The sequence below is a fragment of the Gallus gallus genome, chromosome 3, assembly GCF_016699485.2.
Source record: "Gallus gallus isolate bGalGal1 chromosome 3, bGalGal1.mat.broiler.GRCg7b, whole genome shotgun sequence".
NCBI lineage: Eukaryota > Metazoa > Chordata > Aves > Galliformes > Phasianidae > Gallus > Gallus gallus.
This window is the reverse complement of record NC_052534.1, coordinates 35,624,417-35,646,663: the sequence shown is the minus strand read 5'-3', so window position 1 is coordinate 35,646,663 and position 22,247 is coordinate 35,624,417. Positions and strand designations below refer to the sequence as shown.

At 35.1% G+C, this 22,247-nt stretch overlaps 1 protein-coding gene across 22 annotated transcripts in view; it reads right to left on the bottom strand.

Annotated features, from left to right (window-relative positions):
- The window catches only part of RGS7 (regulator of G protein signaling 7), a 258,096-nt gene that overhangs the window by 172,597 nt on the left and 63,252 nt on the right, over nucleotides 1–22,247 (bottom strand). For 2 of the 22 annotated variants that reach the window (XM_040696774.2, XM_040696777.2), the window contains exon 1: nucleotides 6,220–6,326. The exons of the other annotated variants lie outside the window; for them this stretch is intronic. The gene's annotated coding sequence lies outside the window, so the exon portion shown is untranslated. Of the gene's footprint in view, nucleotides 1–6,219; nucleotides 6,327–22,247 lie in introns of those variants that run through there. 22 annotated transcript variants of the gene reach the window in all.

Here is a 22,247-nt window from a genome sequence, read left to right as displayed (position 1 = left end):
GAGTTTTACATGCTTCTAAGAATGTGAGAGTATTGCACAAGAAAAAAGCCTTTTTTTATATAAATACAAACAATGCTGTCTATTCACAACTATGTTATTCATGAGAAAAACAAGACAATGAGCCAGTCAATTGTTTTAGGCTTAACTAAACTAATGTTCACACATCTTAACCAACTCTGTAGTTCTGATCTTTTAACAGGAAGCTCTGCCAATATTCTCCCTGATGTTCTGACTAACGAAAATTATTTACAGCAGTATTGTAGTCCTTGTACTCTAAATACAGACCATTCGCATCTTCTCAGTCAGCAAGAGGACTGAGAACTGCAGTGTTTACAGAACTTTCCCATTTTCAACTTCTGGTCAAGAAACAGACTTTATTTTCTCTAGAATGCTATCTTTTTACCTTATCTTAATTAAATAAGATGGCAGGAAAGGAGCCTATCTACAAAGGACCACAGTCAGAAATTAGACCACGGCAATGCAGGGAACAACTGCTGTACTCAATCGCCTTTATGCTTTCAGTACAGTCACCAGAACTTTTATGTTATCTCTATCTCTAAAGACAGTTATTGATTTGGAAAATGCATTTCTTACTTGTCAAGAGTGTCTAAATTTAGCATTTTTAAGAACGCTATGTCTGCCACTTGGGACACACACCTATTCCTGTTTTTGTCCAAGTATTTTTCTTCTGCCTCAAAACCAATCACTACAAAAAAAGAAAATAATCAGGTAAAAGCCAACTTTTATGACATGGAGAGGAATACCTTTTCAAATACTTTGAGTGATACTTTCTACTTCTAGTTAAGCGTTTAAATCTACTACTCAAGAAAGACTGTGATATGACGTTCTTCCTCAATTAGCATTTGTTCTTGTACAAATATTAATCACTAGACAATCTAGTGTTCAAAATGTATTTGAAATAAACTCTATGAAAGAATGAACATCTGTTTAGAAAAATTCAGCACATGCTTCAAAGTGATCTGTCTAGGTAAGACAGAATGACAGGACTATAGCAGTTGTGAGTTATTACATAAGAAAAAAAAGACACAACAGAACAGCATCTAAGGAAGAAGTGTTACAGATCTTATATGAGGACTGGACTAACACGGGCAAAACAGCATAGAACAAAAAAGATGATGCTGGGAAGCTGACTTTTCAAATGTTAATTGACTATGCAATAGGTTCTTCCAAACAGGTGCTCATTATGAAATTAATCAAACGGAAAATAACATGTATTATCATCCAGTAGCCAGAAAAATATTGCAACATCATGCTGCAAAGGAAGGCTTTATGAATAAACTATTCTGAAACTTGCAGACAAAAAAGTTTGCACATGAAGCATTTGTGGAACTTGTGCTATGAGAGTAAGATAAAGAAACAGACAGTGACAGCAACAGACAGAATAAAGAAATGATCTCTACAGAAGTATTTGAAAGGTATAAGTGTGACTAGCTTGCACCTTCCTAAAACAGAAAAGAAACTATTTCAATAACCAAAATAATTTGACAAAGTCTAGATTAATGCTGCATATCTGGAGAGGAAAAGTAACAGAAATATTGTTCACAACGACACAGTCAGATTCACTCATATTCTGAATTCAAGATGTATTTATCAGCCTGAGGTGCCCAGCAGACAAGAAAATTGAAAAAGAGGTTTAGGAGACAAATCTGTTTGCTAGTTAAGCTTGCAGCTGAATATGTAGGTTAGACAAGCAGATTTAGCTTGGACAGAAGATTTAGTTTGAAATAGAAAAATATTATTAGTTTAGAATAGTAATAGTAGCTGAAGTTATATCAAAAATAAAATTATTCTGGGACTTTATCACTGAGGAAGATAAAGATCAAGAATAGAGGCCTACAGCTCCACAGACATCCAGCAATGGAAGATCCTATGAAAAAAGAATGAGTCATGGGAGCTTGGACTGAGGGACTTCAATGGAATACATCCCATGTTTGGCACAGACCTCCAATAACTGCGATTATGTAGCAGTAAAGTTTTTTGTATGAGACTTAATATAAGGTGTTTCATTGATACTCTGCCATGAGACAGCTCGGGTCTACCACCACCCATGAAAAAAAGGGATTAGCATGAAGTCACAAGTCAGACACTAAAAGCAGCAGAATGACAGCTGGCTGGAGAAATAGGGCTGGCAAGCAGCTTGCTACTGACAAGAGGATCAGCAACAAATCCAGCAGATGGCTGCACAGCAGGGACCTATGTGGAAACCATGCACATGGGTAGAAAGAGGTGAATTCTCACTGGAACTACTGCAGGCTGCATGTGGTCAGCTCCAGAAGAGGTTATAACCTGAGCATCCCTGGCATTAAAGTGAATGAATCTATGCTCTTGTACTAAATTGCTCCAGAGAACTGAAACAGTACCTGTTCCATTTATATCGCTAAGCTTTTAAGACACTGCTTGATGGCTGAGATGCCAGTCATTTTTCCTAGGACTGTTGGCAGAATTCTCTTGTACATTCAGAAAAAAAAATGTCTGTATATCTGCCACAAGCTGAAATAGAAGGTGTCTAAAATAGATAAAGAAATTCAAATTCCATTTTTCAGATAATTCATTTGCTTAGACTATGGCTAAGGTTGTTTCAAAATTGTGTTTAAGGAAGGCAAACAAAGGTAACTTCAAAGATGGAATAAAAAAATCTATTGTAAACTGTTTGGAAACCATTTATCATTTTTGGATCTGATGGTATTTTCATCTCCTATTTTGTATGCATACTTTTATCATAGGACTCACCTGAAGAACATGAGCACAACTGAACAGAGTTGATGAGAAGCATTGCCTAAAAACTCATTCTAACCTTAAACTATCACAGTAACCAAGACCACAACTGACATCTTTCTCTTCATAATCAAAATACTGACTGCGATTTTAGGCTCTTCTAAGGGATTATCTGAGGATGCCAAAAGCATAAATTACTGTAAAAGAACAAGTTTTATCTTTGGCTCACTTCTGAGTGTCTTAGTCACTGACATCATTGAGAATATTCACATGAATTATATAGCTCTTAACTCTGAGAGGTAAAACCTTAACGTGATCCTTTACAAGAACTGAGAGTCCTGAATAAAAGAGGACTGAGATGTGGTAGCACAATATATACGTATGTATATGCAGTACTCATAAACATTCTAAACAAGTTTAAAGGAAAACAATATAGTCAAAGCATAAAAACATGCTCTGAAAAGTCAAAAAATAGAAAACCAGTGCCAAACAAATACAATTCAGTTTTACTGATGTATGTAGGACACTCTGAAAGTAATGCCTCCTCCTTCCTTATTTCCATAGAAACTATAACAGATACAAAGAGCACAACAACACTAATTAATAGAACAAATTCTCAGCTACAAAACACCACTTTTTAACACACTCACCACCATGAGCCATGACCACCATTTTTGCCAGTGATGAACAGGAGCCTGCATTTAGCAGGCTCATAAAAATCTGCACCAGTGGAGGTTATGCACTGTCACTGACACCACTGCTGAAATGCACCACCCACCACTTGACTGTGCTCACAACCACTGTTTGGTCTCCTGAAACATTCAGCAAGCAAGCAAAAACGAATGTCAGTAGGTGCCATTTTTTCCCCATGGAGAAACTCGATCCCACACTTTTGCTTCGTATGCACTTCCATGTCAGATCCCATTTTGTCAGTCTGCCCTTCTGCTGTCACGTGTCGCACAGCAACAAAATATAATGGAATACTGGTGGAAATGTTCAGCCCCTATTGCCATTCCACCAACATCTGCCTCTGATGTCGTGCGCCGGCATCATAAAATGGAAGGCATTACTTCTGGAGCAGTCCTCCTAACATTGTTTATGCTTTAGTAAAACAATTATTTAATATCAAAAATTCAATACTGCACATCGTAAAACTCTGGGCTACATGTTCCTTCTGTCCTCAATTCCTTTCTTACAAAAAAATTAATATTATTGCACATTCCAAATGGGGACAGTTTGTCTTGCTTTCTACAGAACTGACTATGCAAAAGAATAGCAAAAAAAAAAAAAAAAAAAAAAAAAAAACCCAGCTACCCAGCTAAAAGTAATGCACTCCAAATTTAGGTGGAAGCTCACTGAACCTAAAATATCTTACGTAAATGGAACTCTTTCACGTATAGCATTTTTCGGATGTAATCATAAGCTTGAATAAACACATATAGAAACCATAATGGAATTTATGAGATTTTTTGGAAAAAGTTAACGGTAGCATGCACCATGAATTATCAGAATATTCAGATGCTAAATGTGGGTATATGCTAATACAGTATTTTCCAAACTGTGCTTGATACTGAAAAATTACACGCAGTGCATTATGAAGAGTAATTACTCAAATATCTTTCCCTATATTCTACAGATTTTTTTAAATTTATTGCAGTAGTATGTTAGTATTTAGGTATTATATTTCTATGGCAATTTTTTTTTTCAGGGAAAGCTACAGTAACTCACTGTAACCAGATAAAGTCCTATGTCTTTTTTAACGCACATGTCAAAAACAAAAAACAAAAAAACAGAAAAAACAACCAACCAAGCACACACAAAAAAAAAAAAACTGTTGAAGAAATGAGTAAGTACAGCAGCTTTCAATTTGCATGAGTCACAGCATCTTTGGTTTGCTGCCATAAAACTGAGTTTCATAAATACACATCTGTGAAGATTCTTCCAACATGTGAGCACAGCTGTCCCTCAGATCTAGCTTACTACACATTTTCTGATCTTCCTTTTGTCTGTTTGGCAAAATCAAGACTCCAATTAGTATTGTATAAATTATTCTGACACAGTTAGCATCTTGTTTCCTCCACTAAACATCTGTTAGAAAAGTTCAGTATTCAAAAGCAAATTATATTTTCTTTTGAACATAATCTTTTAAGATGCTGTTATTAGATAAATTCCTTATATTCATCATGGAAGGTATTAAATTGCACAAAGAGCAAATGATTTCAATTTATCAATGGCCAGCCATTCTCCAGCAGTTACTCCAAAAGCAATTTTACACATCAGACAGTATGTGTTAATGCAAACTCAACTTAAGTAGTTCATATACATTCTAAATATATTTATTTATATGTTTATTTATATGTTTCTTCAATGCAATCAGGAACACTGACGTAATTCTTAAAGTCTAAAACAATATCTAATTTTTTTTTCCGTTGATGACTTACTACAAAGCATTTACTCGCTGTAAGCAAAACAGCAGTTTGAAAGTGAATTTCAGTCTAGTGTTTGCTAGATATTTTTGAGTGTTTGTTGATCTGCCACATGATTTAACACCCATCACAGACATTTTTATTTCCAGGTTTTAGTTAATTAAAAAAAAAAACAAAAAAAACGTAGGTTGGGAGCTAAGATTTGCAATCTGTACCCTCAGAGACATGACATGGAATTCTTATTACTTAGCTTCCATTTTTCAGTTATTTTAAACCTGCAGTCAGAGCATGCAGCCTCCCATGCATTAGACATACCTACATCACAAGTAGTTCTTCATTAGTGACAATTTTTAAAAATTAACACATGCAGATATATTAATTTCAGCATAACAACACTGCTTTTGCTAAACAGTAAAGAAAACATTTCCATGTCTATAATGTTTCAACATTTCCAATCACCTCAAACAACCGGTTTAGAACCTTTTAACCAAGACACCTAAAATATTTTGTTTTCAATTCTTTGTTGCATGCTTCAGGCCTTGGAGACCACTAGTAATATAAAGCTAGATAACTTCAGTAAGGAATGACACAGAATTCTTGACTTTCCAGGTTGCTCAAAGTGCATTCATATTTAGTTGCAAAGAGAGTGAATGGCAACCTGCTGCTTATCAGTGGCTTTCTAAATCTAATAGTGGAAATACAATTTGGAAAGCCAGTCACTTTTCCCTTTAGAGAGTCTCTATTTAAAGAAAAGTCAATAAATGGAAAGACAGCAATTGAAATACTTGCAACATCTACCAAAGCAAAGTTAATAGTTTCAATAATTAAAAAAAAAAAATCTTTGTAGAAGAATCAACATGCTTGTTTACATAACTTCAGCTTCAGTACTTGTTTACCAGTATGATTAGCTTTTAAGTTGTGTTTAGACTCAAACATTATTTACTTGTTATATCCATGTGGAATGATGAGGAATATCAAGACACAGACAGTGAGGACTGGGTCACTGCACAGTGACATGCTCAAGTATTCCTGTTTTATTCAAGCTGGAAGCACTTACCTACGGAATCGAAACACACTGAAGGTTTCTGAGGAGTAATACAGCAGTCTGAACCATTTGGGCAGATACAGCCACAGTATGCTACCATGCTGTGCCTTGCAGAGAACAGTCAGGTGATGACTGCAGCTGGCATAAGGCCAGACATTGCAGGGACAAGGCCACGCCTCATGCACTCACCCTGCCCATTTTGCTTCTGGGCATGCACTTCACCTTATGTTAGGGGTTTGTTTCCCAGTCCCCGAAGCTAACCGTGCCTGAACATTCAGGTTGGCATTCAAATAACAGTTTAGTGCAGGTAAACTGAATTGATGTGAATTGACTGTATTTTTGATGTAATGCAAAAAGTTGAGAACAAATTTAACACATGATCAAACATGCTTACTGGTGCTATTTTTACATGAGGCATTTCCCCCAGTTTAAAGATAGCCTAAGGCATTTTATCTATCTTCTTAGTTCTGACAATGTATTTTCTTGCGACATAATGCCTCAGGAACCATGTCACTTCCACTGAATTTCCCACATGAAAGTACATATAACTTCAAATTTGGTCTATAAAATTATTATTTATACTGATACTTCTTTCTCATAAAATTGTATTTTCCATTCTGCTGCCAGTTATGAAGTTTTAAAATAGAACATGAGTCTATGATATAGTACAGTTTTAAACTAATAAAGGAAATGTGCAAGTATTTCTCAATTCTTAATACCTGTTAACTTGGAAGGTCTGAGCAAAACAAGGAATAAAAACATCCTCAATCTAATATATAAAATCTGTAGCATTTTTTCAGAGAAGAGACAAAAAAAAAATCCTAAAGCTCTGAGATCACATTATTTCAACAAAAGCAAAGTGCGTTCCAAGAGAGGATACTGGAGTAGATGACAGCTTATTCTGCATCCCCAACTAATCTCAGTTTTAGGATGTGTTTCAGGGATACATATCTTACTTACTAGAAAATCCATGTTATCAAAAACACAAAACAGATGTTACTAGTCCATATAGTCTCAAAATTAATATTTAGATAGAGAACCAATGGTAAACCCAATAATTACAATCAACTGTTACTTCCAAGTCTTTAAATTGGTTCAGACTTCCACAAAAGGTTGTTTTATCTCACTCTCTGTTTGGGCGAAAAACATCTAATCAGCCACTCATGCTGCAGGCAAACGGAAAAGCACATCACTGCTCCAACTTTGCACCTGACTTTTTTTTCCTCTTTGTGTATTCGTGAGTACTTCTATATGACAAAGAACACAACTGTTGCCTGCAGGAACTTAGGTCAGAATGAAGAAGCTAAATGTATTCAGAGAAGTTCGCCTACCATACTATTAGAGCCAGCTAAAGCAATCTCTGATAGTTCAAGGAAGACTGACAAAATCTCAATTTCTGAAATGTAAACATAGTAATTTCTTTTAAAGCTAGAGAACAATCTAAAGACTTACTGGCTAGACCATCAGATTTTGGCACTCAGAAAAATATTGGGCAATGTTAAACTACTTTAGTGGTACCCATAAGGTAAGATGGTGTTCAGTAAAAAAGTAACCAACCCATGTTTCTTCATTTTCTTTTATATGAGGTGGCTCTTTACAAAGAAGGTGAGAATAACACATATCACTGGGTTTTAGAAAGCTTTCAATGTTGCTAATTGAAAATACTGAAAACACTGAAAATACTGAAGTACTAAATACAACTTTCCATTAGAACATAATAAAACCATACAGAGGTATTCAAGGTAATCTCTGACAGAATATATGAGCTTGCTATATCAGTCTTTTGAATACATATTAAAGAACTAGTTCTTCTATTAAAACTCTTCCCAAAAAATTGCACAGCAGATTTTTTTTTAACCATGAGTTATTCCAGATCAGAACAAATCTTGAGCAGTTTCATAAATTCCCAAGGAAACTGCAGATGAAGGAGACAAAAATAACTGCTCACCCAAGATAGCCCTGTTAACCTTCAGCAGTTTAAGAAGGAAATAAGACGTTTCTTCTCTATCATAAGGGAAAATTTTGAGATAAAGGGAGAAAGGAACAAAATAGAAGGAAAGAATCAGTCTCAAAGGTTTCCCACAAACGTTTCTCCCAAGAGCACAAGTACAGATCAATCAGTATATTATGCCTTATTTCAAATAATTAAATTTTCTAATTAATTGTAAAGATAAAATACATTCCATGATCCAAGCTTTTCTAATTGTAGTAGTTAGGTAAAGAACTTCTAAAATACAGGGTGTTTTTTTCCCCTCTAAATCAAAGCTTTTTGGCATTAATCCAGTAAAGTCTACACTGCTAAATGTTCATTTTTTAAATGAATTTCAAAACATACATTATTATTCTTAATTTACCAATAGCCCCACTGTCTTCAGCTAGGTCAGACTTCTCTTTAAATACACTACTACATCAAGCCTTAAAGATAATATCTATTTAGTTTTTCAGACTTTATGCTTTCTGTAGGCATACAAGATAATAAAGCAAAATGCATCACAATCACAGGCCGAATGTAGAATTTGTTTGTCATACTCAAATTCACATATCTTACAAACAGTACTTGAGAGGCTTAACCAAAAAGGTACTGAAAGTGTCTCTAGGTGTTTCCACTGCCTGTGTTAGATTTTGCTACATTCCATTATGTTTTCAAACATGTACAATTCAAAATCCATATATAAGAAAAAATAGATTTTTTTTTTTAAATACTCATACTCTGAATTTCATATTCTTTATGAAGAAATTAAGACCCTGGAAAAACATCCTTTCATATTTCCTAATTAATATAAGTATGAATGCCAAGCAAACAAACAAACAAGGCCACCACCTTGATAAGCAGGGAATTCAAACAGTTCATATGCAATATATTCATCTGCCACTACTGCATACAAATCATTCATCCAGGTCAACATGAAAGTCACTGGCATTACTGGACAAAATGCATCTCAAAATCTTTTCAGTGTGCTGCAAGAACAGACTCAAAATTAGCTGGAGGAATGTGAAAGTTGAAGTACGATAAAGGATGATAAAATTCATGAAATCAGCCTACGTCCAAGAAAATATGCATCTGTAGCAGTCCCATTATATTCTCTATTACAGACAATTATTTACAGCAGAACCTGAAAGAAACAAAGCCAACTGCAGAACTTGTAGACACGTAAGTATAGAATCAGGCACGAAGACAGACAGTGATCAAAAGCTTTGTTTAATCATCGGTATTTCAAATGCTGAAGCACGTGAGTATTTGAGGTATGATAGGGTACCATATAATATTTAGAAACACTATTTTGAGAAGATATAAATTTAACAAAGCTTCTCAGATTTGATCCATTTCTAATCTACTTCTGCCTAATATGAGAGAATTCCTGTCAAGCACCTGTCTAGGTAGAATAAGACATGAGTTATGCATGCTAAATAAGGCACTCATAGTAAGTATGCTGGTTAAATTTGTGTAAATCATTATTTTTTTCAAAGCAATAAAATGTCACTTAACTAATTAATTTTGTACACCTTAACTGTACAACTAGAATTTCATTTATTAAAAACAATTGAAAAATTTGTCACTTTAATAAGCACCAAATAGTACTATCCTTGTCAACATTTAAACTATCCTTCAGACATTAAACAATTACTTTACATAATAATAATAAAAAAATTCAACTTAAAAATATGTATTTCTGATTTTTTTTCATGATAGCAATTTATAATTGATTCTAAAGAAGAATTCTTCTGAAGAAGAATCACTAAAATTTTAGTGATTTAGAAAAAGGTAGAACTAGCATATTTGTTTTAAATAGCCAATTGCAGGTTTTACATATATAATGTTAAATGCTCAGTAGGTACTCAATTTTATTTGACACTGATGAGGTAAAGACTTGAACTCTAATTACTGTAAATACTGAATGCACCAGCATCTGTGTGTAAAAAATAGTGATTATACTTAACTAAACATGCTAACAGACGATGAAAATGCAAACAAGAAGTATTCGCTGTGCTTTCACTGGCTGGATTTATACTGATAACTGCACTGACTTGTAATCAGACAGCAAATGAAGATTTGGTTAACTGTGTACAGTAGTATTCTCAAAAGAGCAGGTCAACATTATGAAATCATGAAATTGATTAAATGACTGTGCCTGAAATGAACAAATTACCAATAGTAGAGACTCATAGTTTGCCATCATTTTTTAAAAAAGATTTATACTCATTATTGCAATACAGACACTTATGAGTCGCATTTAGTTAATTCTCTTTCAGTGATCATTTATCTAATGATCTTCAGTAACTTACCTACATGACTTCTGCAAACATACAGAAGAAGTTTAGTGTTTGAGAGGTAGTTGTAGTAAGGAAATTTCCTTTATTGTGCAATTGAAGTGTTTGATGTTGCAGATAAATGGTTGTTAGGTATCTATTAGACTGGATTTGCCATTTTTTAAAACAGTTATAGTAAATAACTGGCTTAGACCTAGGGACCAACTAGTGCAGATTTGAATTAGGTGGCTCCTACATTAGGAATCTAAAGACTTAGTCTTCCTAAAGGCTTTTTTCACCCACAGAACCGGTAAGATACATTTCTGATGTTCTCTTCTCATATGAATTTCTGACACAAACTAACATAAATTGTTCCTGTTCAGCTTTTCTTCTGAAATATTGCAATCAAATACACTAAAATACTTTAAAATAAGACTGTAACAAACCTAGTGAATTAAATTCACCTTCTTACTGTATTGTTTCCTTTCAAAAATTACACAATTGTTTTATGTTATAAAATCCAGTTGAACATCAGATTAAAAAAAAAAAAAGGAAATTTTGAAAAAAAGAATGGTTATATTTCATGAAATAATTTAAAAAAATAAAAGTCCACTGACTTACAAAAATTCACATTCATCAAGTTCGAAAAATGCAGAATTTAATAGATGTTAATGGTAACATCTGGAAACCAGATGAAACATAACTAGAAAGTACGTTGGTATTGCAGTGTATATATATTAAAAAGGTATTCTTCCACGTAAGACGTAATGAAGTTAAGCAAAATATTGTCTTATAATTGTTTTTCAATTTACTCTTTTTTTTTTTTTTTTTTTTTTTTTTTTACAGCTGAATGTAGCTTTAATTTTGGCATGTGTTGGATTAGGTAAGTATGTTACAGAACTATAAAAGGATGGGCTATTGTATTCTCTCCAGAAGCAGTAGCAGAAGCAGCACTACAGTATACTGAATTGGTAGAAGAGAAGCTAGAGTATATTTACTGATATAGTATGGATACAGTATAGTGTAAAGCTTTAATGCAACTAAGGCAGCGACTTAAGATTCAAGACAGCTGGGTAAACTTGATTATTTACTGCATAGAGGGTAGGGTTAAACACACACATACAGGAGGCCCTGCCATTGTGTCACGAGATTCAGAATTGACCCTCTTGCTTTTCTAAACTCCCTGAACCGCAGAGGTAAAGAGCCTAGATGCAGCTGAATCTACTCCTAGTCCCAGACTTAGTCACCAGTTTATGTCTAAGGGATTGTATGTGCACAGTCAATCTAAAATATAATCTTAGTGAAGCTAATAGAGCTTACAAGAAATTTACAGTGTGATCATAGTGAGGCTAACAAAGCCTAAAAAAAAACTAGTCACTTGCTGAGAATCTGTATCAGTAAAGCATCTTGACATCAAAGTGTAGAGGGATTTCTGTGCAGGCATAACCTCAAGAGGCTTTCCTGCTCAAGGGGAGATCCTGTCATGCAGGAGAGCTTAAAGACTCTTGGGCTGCTCACTATTTATAGGGACAAGATAACTGACTCATAATCATAGGTCCTCTTCCAGGCGCATGCTCAATTGGTCTTCAGCTATTGAATCATGGGTCTGCTATCAATTCTTTCAGCCCCCAGTCTGAGACAGATTTATGATCATTAATCTCTTTTAGCAACTGTTATCAGTACTGATGTTCATTGTCTTCCTGTGCAAGGCCAGGCTGAAAAAGAGTTGAGGGAAGAAGCCAAAAGGGTGGGAGGTGGGGTGAGTAGAGGGAGCATACTATCACACTATGCTATCTAGAATCAATTACAACTAAATCTGTCAGACAGAATATTTTCTAATAACAATGTTTTATAGATGAAAACTATAGTCTCTGCTAATGTTTTAATACACTATGCATAGTTTCTCACAAAGAACAGCAGAAGGGAAAACAAAGTGAATGTAAGGCGCCTCTTACTAATACAAAGTATTTTTGAAAGGTTGGAGGAGAAGTTAATTTACTTAGGGATAGATCCATAGCAATCTGTCTTGGCTGAATAACTGCAAATTCTATTGATTCATTAGTGAAATACTCTTCCTTTATAACTGCTTTCTACTTATTACTGAAATTAGTTAGATAATTCCACTGTCCCACAAACTTTAATACAGTAAAAATCAGTAAGTAATGAAAGTGAATAGATACTTAAAAGAATATTATATGCAATCATTCTCACAAAATTAACATTTTGTTCCAAATCCTTTTGGCTAAAGTTTCCTTAGGTAGCATTAATGTTTTTATCTTGAGGCAGAACTATCAATGGTGTTTAATCCTTACCAGCTAAGTTGCTAGTAGAACAAAGAAAGAAACTGCGAAAAGGACTAACATCATAGAAGAGATACAGTCAGTGAACAATACCAGATTCCCAGCAGGTACTCCTCTGCCTGCATACGTTGCAATTCTGTTAGCTGGACTGAGTCATAAAAATCACAGAATTGTAGGGGTTGGAATGGACATCCAGAGATCAACAAGTCCAAGCCCCCTGCAAAGCAGGCTCCCTACAGCAGGCTGCACAGGTAGGTGTCCAGGGGAGTCTTGAATATCTCCAGAGAAGGACAATCCACATCTCCCCTGGGCAGCCTGTTACAGTGCTCCGTCACCCTTACCAAGAAGAAGTTCCTTCGCATATTGGTGAGGAACTTCCTATGCTACAGTTTATGGCCATTTCCCCTTGCCCTGTCCCCACAGACCACTGAAAAGAGGTTGGTCACATCTCTTTGACTCCCACACTTAATATATTTCTAAACACTAATAAGATCACATAATCACATAGTAAGTCCTGAACATTATGCACATTTCAGTGCATTTTCAACTATATTCAACATAGAGCTCCTGTATATATGGATATCATTTCAGAACAAGCTGGTTCATAAGTTCACATACAGAAGAAATTATTTCTAAGCATTAAGGCCATGAAAGTCATGCTGTTGAATTCTGGACATTCATCCGGAATTTCCTGTACCAAACACAGTAACTTACCTTACCTTAATTCTTCAACAAGCATGGAATGGATAACCAAAACACAAAAACTACTTGCCTACTATGTCCATGAATGAGTGGAAAAACCTAGATCTTCCCCTTCAGCAATATTCAGCATGCTGTCTTCCAATAAAAACCCTCTAAAACTCAGGAGATTAAAGCTTCATCTGTTTTTTTCTCATGTCATTTGTTATTTATAGTTAAAATGTTCCAAGTACACCACAGAAAGTGAAGCAACAGGACCACACTTCCAGTGTTTTAATTCTGAGCAGTGTATATAGAAGACAAATAAAGATACAGCACTTAGAATAGAAATGGGAAAAAGAGAGTGACACAATAAATGCGATTAAAGCAAAAGAAATGCACAGTTATAAGGAAATATTAAATGTTTCAAATCATTTGAATGTTGTCAGTAGTCACAATGAATTCAGTAGAATCAGACTACTTATAATACCAGTAACATCTAACGTACTAAAAACAAAGGCAGCAAATTAAAAATAAAGGGAAAGAGAAAAGAAAGAAAAATAAAGAACTACAATCTTCAAGGAGGAATATGCTGAATCCACATCATTATCTAAAACAAAAACTGGCATAATTTCCAAAAGAGATGTTTAAGTTCAGATGTTAATACTCTAGAGGAGAAAAAGAAAAAAAGAAAGAAGCAGCTGCATAATTCACTGAAATATAAAACAATCAGAAGTTGTAAACAGTAGGAAAAGCCACTGAGAATATCTCAAATGCACAGAAGTGTCTAACATCCTGGCTACATTCTCTTGTTCCATACTTTTGAATGTCACAGTCCATCTAGCCTGCCAATTAGTCCTCAGGACAAAAAGCTTGTAATGCAACTGTGACAAACAGGGCTTACTTAAGGTAAGGAGCCTCAGCAAGCAAAAACATTAATTAGCAAATGATCATCTTTTTTTTTTTTTTCCCTTCAGATTAAAGTTGCCAAAAGCAAGAGAAGACATCTGCCTGTACTTATTAAAAATAACCTCTTCTGTCAATAACTGAAATACAATTTTAAATTGCAAACAATAGAAAAATGGAGAAACTACTGTATCTACAAATTACTAACTGCCAAGTAGCTGAGATTTGCAAAAATTGTTATTGCAGCAAACATTGGTTTAATGCAATCAAATGACATTCAGCATCTCTTTTTTGTATTTCAGGATGCTGAATATTTCCTAACAAAAAGAGCTAGCAAAAAAATTCTCAGCCCTACTCTCTACTATCTGTTCTATCACTGAAGTCACTTACACAGCTTTATGCCATCATAACAACAACCTAAACAGTGGGAACACTTTTTAGAACTTTTTTTTTCCTCATGAAATGTGATTCAGTTAGAGATAATTATTTTTATGGGAAAAGGCATTCAGTGGACATTTACCAAAACTACCCACTGTTGATTTTATTGCTGCTCTGTTATATAAGACACCAAGCCCTAGCCCAGCCAAAATGGCATAATTCTGCCACTGAATAACATGTTTCACAAACTGTACGTGGAATCTGTAAGGAAAAATGTACATAAAAATACAGGTTCAGTATTGTTTCAATGCACTTCTATTAACCATATTTTAACAGCAGGTCTTTCATTTGCTCTGAGATGCCTGAATCCAGGTCTATTGCAGTTCATAGGATCCTGTCCAACTGATTTCAATTAAGCTCTGAAAAACTTCTGCCTTCTGAAAAACTGCTTGGAAATTACTATATCGTTAAATGGGTTCATAGTGGAATTTCAATTACATAAGGCTTTTAAGTTATAGAATCATAGAATGGCCTGGGTTGAAAAGGACCACAATGATCATCGAGTTTCAACCCCCCTGCTATGTTCAGGGTCGCCAACCACTAGACTTGGCTGCCTTGTTTTCAAAAGGACTGTGGTGCAAGCCTTCTTTCCACAAAAGACATGCTGACTAGTCCCACCCTACCTATGTCGTATTTATGCAGTTGTCCACTAAGTGTAATCTAAATTTCTACTTGTAGGCTTGTAATTCTTCAGTTTCCACATCAAATGCTTCCTAAAACCTGCCATCATATTTACCATTCTCTAATCTTCGGTGCTAAGAAAATTTTAAGGGAAAAGTTACACATCACCAACAGTAATAAAGCTATTTCCTCCCTCTGTTCCTGTAGCACTCCTGAGCGAACACCATCTGTTCCAAGTAGTTTGTTATTAAGACAGTATTTGCTCTCCAGACATACTGCAAGATCCTTCCTGTTTCACATTTCTATGCAGTATAGCAATCAGATATAATTAAACATTTCAAATTAGCAATTCAGTAAACCACATGAATCAAATTCATCTGCTGTACTTTATTGTCTGGCTTTTGATATCTTCAGCATAAATTACCTGACTGCTTTGTGGTACTAGAAACCCCACTGACATACTGGGAAAAAGCAGAATTTGTGGGGAACTCAGTGTTTTTTTCAATCAAGCAAAAATAAGAGTAACAAAGCCCACAGAATTTCAACAGTGCACAAACTCACATTATATCTTTACAAATATGCAGACCCTAACATGGTGCTTATGGCAAACATCTAAGGATTCATTTTCTTAGATTCTCTTCTTATATTTGGTAACACGTACAGAGCAGAGTCCTTCAGCATCCAAGTAAGCACATGGGAGAAAACATATCAAACATTAGTTAAGAGTAAATCATATTTCACATTTAAAAGTTTCTCACATGATCTCATAGTATTATCTTAACCATTTATATAACAGAACCAAAACGGTACTCATAGACATTGCTTTGAAGACCATTGTGGCATTTTCTCCACCAATAAGCACATACATTTTTACTTATTTTAATTTCCAATGTACTTCTCAAGCCATTCTGCTTCATAATGATAAGGGACTGACTGAAGAATAAAGTCAAAATGTCTCCATTATCTGAACTACCATGTTTCATTGATTCTTCATTATAAAAGCCAGTTTCTTTCTTCACAGCGTGAGGAATTGCCATGAAACAATGCTTTTGGTTCAAGGTCTGTATTCATTATGCTGAAATGTTTACCAGTTTTAAGGAACACATGGAGTGCTTTCAGTCAACTCAGTCATACATTATGTAAATTGTTTTTGTTTTTTAATCATATTATGCAAGTAACACCAAGCATTGTTAGAGTCCTAGTATTTAATATTTTAATACATACATTAATATTTACTGTTCTTTTGTAGGGAGAATTTTTCAAAGGACAAAAGGTAGTCAAGTATGAAATTGATATTCACAATCACTTTATACTGATTTTATTTCTGAGAATTCTCATCTCAGTTCCAATATGTTATGGCATCTTTTGAAAAAAGTTATTTTAAAATTCCAGGAGCAGAGTTTTCTGCTTTAAGTGTTTAACTCAAAGGGTATCTGGGTATCTAGCACACTGAAAAGCACAACTGAAGAGAGTACTTTTTAAAAGCTAACATCTCCTCTAGAAGAAAAAGGACATAGAAGTGAGTCTCCTCCTGCCACAAGACTTCCTCCAACGCTTTCTGAGCTCTGAAACATCCTCATCAATACAAAAGATCACAGGTGAAATGGAAAAAAGCCTACAGATATATGGCATGTAAGCCAGGCAGATTTTTCACGACATGAGGTATTCAAAACTCAAATGTGGGGTTGAGAAGAAAGCTATGCCAGAATTTCTATCACAGACCTGTCAATCTAGAAGTCCTAGGAACCCCAGCTTGCAATCGGGCATGCTAGGAAGTCTAGTAAGGATTCTGGCACTCTGTTGCAGAGCTGTGACTCAGAATCTCAGGAGCCCTTGGCTGCTGTCTTGATAATGTCATTGAGCAACTATAGCACAGGAATGTGAAAATTTAGAAACACTGCACTTAGTGTTTCTAGGAAAGAGAAAAGCAGAATCTGCAGCTAAAGAGTAAATAAAATATAGTACTGGCTACTTATGACCAAACCCAGAGAAAAATAATGAAAAACACAGAATTTCTTATGGATAAAAAGTGCTGCGGTTTTGGGATCTGCACTCAACCTTTGTATCCAGGAGTAACAGATCAGCATTTTCACACAGATATCTAAATAATTCAGTTATCAGAAACTTCTGACCTGATTACATATGTATTGGGTCTATCTTTAAGATAGACTTTGAACATTCAAACATTATTCTTTTAAAAGTCCACATTATGCTGGTTTGACAGTCCTTTCTATCAGATTCCATTCATTTCAAGGCTGATACTCAGAAAATCAATCAATTTTACTTTATGCTGGCAGTGAAACACTTTGTTTCTTGCTTTCTAACATATCACTGGATTAGACACTTGCTCACACACTGGAAGAAAGAAACAAAATAAGCTACTTTCTTTCCGTTTTGCTCCAAAAGGCAGCCACATAAAGGTATATTTAATATACCTTATAAACATCATCTTTAAGTTGCTTCAAGACTTTCTTAAAATACCGTCATGCTCTTTTTCTGGTGACAGCAGTGTTCTAACTGAAATGCTTTCAGTAGCCTTGTTCGATCCCCTTCTCATCCTCAAATTCTGTTTCTTTCTGGAAAATGCATTATCCTGACGGAGTAAATGTTAAGTAAACACCGTTTTCTTACTGCCTAGTATATTTGACAGCAGAACAATCTTTCACATCCCAATTACCTCAGCATGACTTAAAACAACACAAACTGTTTTTAAGTAGTGGAAGCATTTTTAGACATCTGAGAGACTTCTCATGAAGGCAGATTAATGCCCAGCAGAACTTCATGCAATTAATACAAATGACATTTGTTCTCCACCAAAGACCCCTCACAAAAAAAAAAAAAAAAAAAAAAAAGCAGAAAATAAAACTTTACAATTCAGAAAAATACTGGCATTTCTCAATGAAAGAGCATTTTGTAAGTACAAAGCTGTTTAAGTATACATAAGTTTTATGTCCACCAGCTCCTAATATTTCAATCTAATGGAAAGTTTTGAATTCAAGTAAACTATTACTAAAACAGCTATTGAGAAATGACACACGCACAGAGTCTAATCTTCCATTAGAATCAAGCACAAGAATTTAGAGTAAAATCCGCCAAGACAGTTCACGGCTGCAATTGCCAAAAGATGCATTATGGTGGAGGAATAAAAATGAAATACCAGAAAATACAAAGACAACAGGTAATCAAATATAGAATCTTACTGTCCAGCAACAGTACTCATTAGAAAAAAAAAGCAGTTTGAAAAATCCTCAACTAATGAACATGTCACAGTTTTAATGTAACATTTTACTAAATTCAGTCAGAGTTATTCACATTTTTTTATTCCTTTTCAGCGAGATGCCAAATCAGAAGACAGAATTTATCAGGTCATTCCAAAATAAATTCTTCTGTCAAATGCCAAAATAACAACATTGTGGTTTACAGTTCTGAAGATTGCTGTTCCTGTCAGGTCACATAGAATGCATTACATGTTAATTACATGTTTATTTTTTCTCCATCACCTTTGGATTTTTTTCCAGGACATAAATAACATGATTGAGAAAGAATGGGCTACAGGTTTTCAGGATCAAAGAGTGTTTTCTGTTTCTTAGCCCTCATAGCCCTCATTTGAATGACCAAAAAAAAAAAAAAACCAAAAAAAATCCCACCTTGATTATTTTAATTTTCCTGTCACCAGGAAGTTCCCCAAACCCACAATGCCAATGAAACTGTACCATCCAATACAACACTGACAAGACAGAAAGTACAGCATGTGTGGGCTGCCTTCCCAGTGGCTGTAGTGTTCAGAATATAACCAAGATTAACCAGTAGCGTTTTTGATTTCACTTCTCCAGTATCAAACAAGAAATTTGTGTATCTTGAAACCCTAAAAAAAAAATACATCTTTTCAAGCAACTCTCATACTTTCCCTTACAATCTCACACAACAAACTGCCCAGAAGTAGCTTTGATTCCTTGAGGAGTTTCATCTATTAAAAAAAGAAAAAAAAAAAACTCTCCACTTGGGATTTTGGTTCTTCTTTGTTCCATATCATGCAGAAATCCCCAGTGATATAAATAATTTTTGGAAATAAGGGCAGGAGAATTCTTTATCCATTTATGAAATTCCGTTAGCTTAAAAAAAATAAATAAAATAAAATAAAAGCTAGAATGCTTGGTTGTACAGTCTATGCTAACCAATCATAAAGTTAATGAGAATTGACAAAAACATCACTTAAAGGGAGTCATCAGAAGCAGAAGTTTTCACTTAACATTCTTGAAGTAGCTAGATATAATGGACTGAACAGATGAAAACTGCCCACTTCTACACACGTATGAATTCTGACCATGAGAAGTAGCTCACATAAATTCCATCACGCCACTTAACGCTTTTAAGCACCACACCAGCGGTAGATAGCACAGGCAAAAGATAGTAAGAACAAAAGGCATGGAACAATCACTGTCAGCTTACCTTACACAAGTCCGCAAGCAATACTATGGCTCTGCATGCTACTCTGATACTTTTTAGTCAGGAAATGCTTTGACATTGCAATGTATCATGAATATGCCAGCCGCATTTCTATTTCCAGAAAAATACATCTTTAATACAAGTTTTTAGCAGATAAATCAGTAATTACCCTTTTGTCAGAAAAGTTGCGTATTTTCTTACGGTACCTTCTTTGAAGTAGGAAAATTAATGGATGAATCCAAACTAAATCTTACTTGACAAGATGCAATTCCTTATGAAAAAATGAAGACAGAATAGAACACTGTTCCAATTAGTATGATCTCTCAGTTACAAGCCAAGGCAACACTAAGACCTCACACATCTCTACAAAACCAGTCACTGATTGAAGGAAATAACTTTTACAGATAACCCTTTCTACCCAGAAGATCCTTGTAAGAGAAGTCTAGACAGGAACTAAAAATTACTAATCCTTCAAACTTTTTTTTTTTTTTTGGTACCAACATTAAACTACCCTTATGGCAAACTGTTCCTCAACTAAGACAACACTTCCATCACTTCTTTGCAAGTGAACAATCAAACGTTTCCCATTATCACTTATAATTGTCGATTAAGAACTTTCATAGAAAAATAAATCTCAAAACATGTCCATTCATCCCAAAATGTAAGCAATACATTAAAAAGTACTTTCGGTTACAGTATCTATTGCCTTATGTAGCAGAGATCTGATGTCAACATCACCTTGAGATGAAAGGATAAAGAGATTCCTGCTCCCACTCCTTGTGCTATCCTCTATGAGAGAGAGAACCTCTTAGTTAAGCTACACCGGGTTCCTCATTTGTGAACCTGAGAAGACAACAGTTTAGAGACAGAGGAGGAAAGTTACACTAAACTATTTAAAGTTCATTGAACCATTACAGCATGCAGACAGTCAACAGGTGATTCCAGAAATGCATCTTTCTCAGTGCATCTGCTGGCTATGTTAAGGTGCATAACTGATTTTAGCAGTAAATATGTGATGTCATCTTACATAAGCAAAAAAATCAATGAATTTCTGTTATGACTTAAATGCCACTGGGGACACAAAACCGAAAGGCACCAAGCGTTAGCTGAACACCTTTAATTTCTCTCTGAAGAAGATCACAGAATCACATAATTGCAGATATTGGAAGGGACCTCGAGAGATCATTGAGTCCAATGGGTTCACATGTCAGATTAAAAAATTAAGAGGGAACTTAAAGCTTTAAAATTTGAAGAGTGACAAAAATTCAGAGAAAGAGAAAGAAGCAGAAAATGCAACTAAAGAGCTGGAGGAGCGATAGAAGCAGCTGGATGAAGGGGTGGAAAAAGAAGAATCAGTGCTGGAACTTTCATAACAGGAAAGTTATGAAAGTATGGGGGAAGGTGTGGGAAAGAAGTGAGCAAGAACCTGAGGGGAGGAGAAAACTAAGGGAGAAAACAGACACCATACATTTTAAAGCATATATTTGAAGAAGCTTTGCATTTTTACCATCTGGCAGCATATGTGTTTTATTATGAAGTGCTGGGATGTGTTTAGTGGTGTGGGGAGAATTCTTTGATGAGCTCATCTGAGCTAGATACCTAACATATAATTACCTTCTGAGAACTGGGAGAGGGCCAAGCAATGACTCAGATGATCATGTCTAATCCCATCACCAGTAAAAATTAAAAATGGGTTCAAACCAAAACCAAATTCTCACAGTGCTGCAAATCTCAATGCTCAGCTAAATGCTTGAAGGTGACATAGCAAATCCTCCTACTTCAAGACAATATGTAATACTAGATTTCCTAGGAAATGCACTACTTGCAGTTAGCATGTTGTTGCTGATGTGCTGAACTGCACTGCGCCTGAGGTGAAATGCCTGATTCTATCACTATAGAACGGACAATTTCACCCAATAATTCTTCTACTTTTCAGTTCATAGTGATGTTAAAGATAAAACTTAAGAAAAAAATGTCTTTTACAACTCAGTTCTAGCCATCTCCTTACAAATAGCCACATCTGACAATGATACCTGGGAGCAGAAGCTGGTAGTTCCTATTGTGTCTCAATTAAAATTAAGCATTTAATTAAGCATTTAAACTTACATTTAAGACTTTCCAGGTCTTCAAGACCTGTTCAATTGTCAAACTTGAATTCAGGTTTCTATTTACTTTGACTCACTGGTGTCTACATATACACAACATTCATTTCAGGGTGGAAAGAATATGGTGTTTTCTGCTCAGGGCACTTGCAGACAAATCACAGAACAAACCAGCTTGATGAATAGACTCATCAATTTCAAAGAACTCTCCCTGCTTACAGGCACTAATCTGTTATTGAAGATAAGCCATGTCATGCATTCAAAGGCATAAGAACAGCTTGACACAGATAAAGTTATACTG